We start from the raw sequence: 2,640 nt of genomic DNA, 5'->3' as shown, positions 1-2,640 counted from the left end.
ACCAGATCTCTAAACCTCTTCCCTGTACCGGCACAAAGAAGACGCCATATGAGGGCACAGTGACAAGGTGGCCAACTACAAGCCAAGAAACAAACCCTTGCCAGAAATCAACCCTGACAGCAGCACTGCCCAGTCAGTGTTGGTTGTTATGGCAGCCTGAGCTGACTAATACACTGTTCTTTAGATGTAAGTGATGTATTCTAAATGACATATAAAGTCCAAAGGGTGTTAGGGAATTGGAAGTCGGATCTGTAAACCTTGCAACCTATTATAGTCTTTCTAGTTTCTAGGGGTGATCATGAGACAGAAAATAGAAAAAATAAAACAAAAAAGACAAATTACTGTAAATGAAAATCACAAAACTCATAGGAATCAAATGCTAAAAAAAGAGTACAGTGAACAATTAGGAAAAAATTCACCTAAAATTTAATTTTATAAAACAATCTTATAAGCTATTTATAATAATGCTTAAAATATTCAAAGAGCTAAATTTTAAAAGAATCCATAATAAAACATAAAACTGTGAAACAGCAACAACAAAGGAGAAATGAAACAATAAGTGAAGGTGAGAAAATATTAAATTAGAATATTGAAAATAAAAAAATTTGATAATTGAACACTTAAGACCCAATAGATAAGATAAACTCTAGGCTGGTCACAATCAAAGATGGAATTAATGGATTAGAATGTAGTGTTGAAGAATTCATCAGGATGCAACATAGAGATTGAAGATAACTTTTTTTTAAAACCTGAAAGCACATTTAGGAGACAAAATAGATACATTAAGAAACTGTAACAGATATCTAAATAGGGTTTCCAGAAGAAGAAAGGAATAACAAAGAGCCATCTTTGAAAATAAAATCGCTGAGGATATTCCTGAATTGAAGAAAGACATGGTTTTGATTGAAAGTGCACCCTGAGATACAAATAGGATAAATAAAAGTAAGCCAACACTGAGACACATTATGGTGAAACTAAAAAATACCAAGGATAAAGCCAAAAATGCTCTTACAAGTGACCAGAAAGAAAAGACACTTTATCGACAAGGAGAAACCAGTAAGACTGACAGCAGACTTCTCATCAGCAACAATATATGCCAGAAGACAGAAGATTAGTTTCCTGAAAGCACAGGGAGGAATTAACAGTCAACTTATTATTTTACAGTCATTTAAACTATTATTCAAGAGTGAGAGAAAAATAATAAAATTGTTAGAAACTCTGCATCTAAAAGAGTTTTACCATTCTCAGAAATAAATCATTACTTTTTTTTGAGACAGGATCTCACTGTCATTCAGGCTAGAGTGCAGTGGCATGATCTATAGCTCACTGCAGCCTTGATCTCCCAGGCTCAAGTGATCCTCCCACCTCAGCCTCCCCAGTAGCTGGGACTACAAGCACGTACCACCAGGCCTAGCTAACTTTTTTGATTTTTTAGTAGATATGAGGTCTTGCTATATTGCCCAGGCTGGTCTTGAACTCCTGAGCTCAAGCAATCCTACCTCCTCAGCTTCCCAAAGTGCTGAGATTACAGGCATGAACCAAAGTACCCTGCTAAAAAAAAAAACAAAAAACAAACAAACAAACAAACAAAACTTCTTTAAGATGAAAGCAAGCCCAGAGAAAAGGCTGAATTACAGTAAACAATTGTGTACATACAAATAAATAAGTCTATTTTAGAATTTTTTTTTAATTTATTTTCTTATTTCAATAAGTTTTTGGGGGAACAGGTGGTATTTGGTTACATTCATAAGTTATTTAGTGGTGGTTTCTGAGATGTTGGTGCACCCATCACTCAAGCAGTGCACACAGTATCCAATGTGTAGTCTTTTCTTTTTTCAATTTTATAACTTTATTTGATGTATTTGACGATCAGCGATTAGTTCTCATCCACATTGACTGTCTGTAGATTTTTGAAAGTGGTAACAGGTACATAGGTAACCAAAGTATAGAGCTTATTTGGTGAATCTTCATCCTCATTACGTTTTCTGGACAGCCGCACATGGATTTGATGTGGGACATTCCTTATTCCTTTGGCCCAGACAGCTTTGTTGAGCCTGGTATCAATGCACACACCTGGAGTTCCCATCTCCTTCATGGCAAATTTCCAAATCTCTTTGAATGCCCGAGGGCACACTTCTTGAAGCCCGCTCCATGGATGCGCTTGTGAATGCTGATGTGTATTCTTGGGTCACCACCTCATTGATGGCAGAATGGCCCTTTTTCTTCTCGCCACCCTTCTTTGCGGGAGCCATTCTGCCAGGTCCAAGTTGGAAAAGCCCAGTGTGTAGTCTTTTTATCCCTTGCCATCCCCCACCCTTTCCCCCGAGTCTCCGAAGTCCAAAGTATATGTACCATTCTTTGCCTTTGTGTCTCATAGCTTAGCTGCCACATATGAGTGAGAACATATGATGTTTGGTTTTCCATTCCTGAGTTATTTCACCTAGAATAATAGTCTCCAATTCCATCCAGGTTGCTGTGAATGTCATTATTTCATTCCTTTTTATGGCTGAATAGTATTCCATGTTACGTATATACCACATTTTCTTTATCCACTCATTGATTGATGGGCATTTGGGCTGGTTCCATATTTTTGCAATTGCAAATTTGTATGTCCACAATTGTTTCTTGTAGCTCTTTATT

General features: G+C 36.9%; 1 pseudogene across 1 annotated transcript; it reads right to left on the bottom strand.

Annotated features, from left to right (window-relative positions):
* Positions 1–1,830: 1,830 nt before the first annotated feature.
* Positions 1,831–2,252, bottom strand: LOC126956665 (60S ribosomal protein L31-like; annotated as a pseudogene). Its single transcript, XR_007726443.1, has one exon. The product of XR_007726443.1 is annotated as a 60S ribosomal protein L31-like (transcript).
* Between the last annotated feature and the right edge of the window lie 388 nt (positions 2,253–2,640).

This window comes from Macaca thibetana, chromosome 6, assembly GCF_024542745.1.
Source record: "Macaca thibetana thibetana isolate TM-01 chromosome 6, ASM2454274v1, whole genome shotgun sequence".
In the NCBI taxonomy this organism is placed as follows: Eukaryota; Metazoa; Chordata; class Mammalia; order Primates; family Cercopithecidae; genus Macaca; species Macaca thibetana.
Note: the sequence above shows the minus strand (reverse complement) of the source record. Positions and strands in the feature narration are given on the sequence as shown.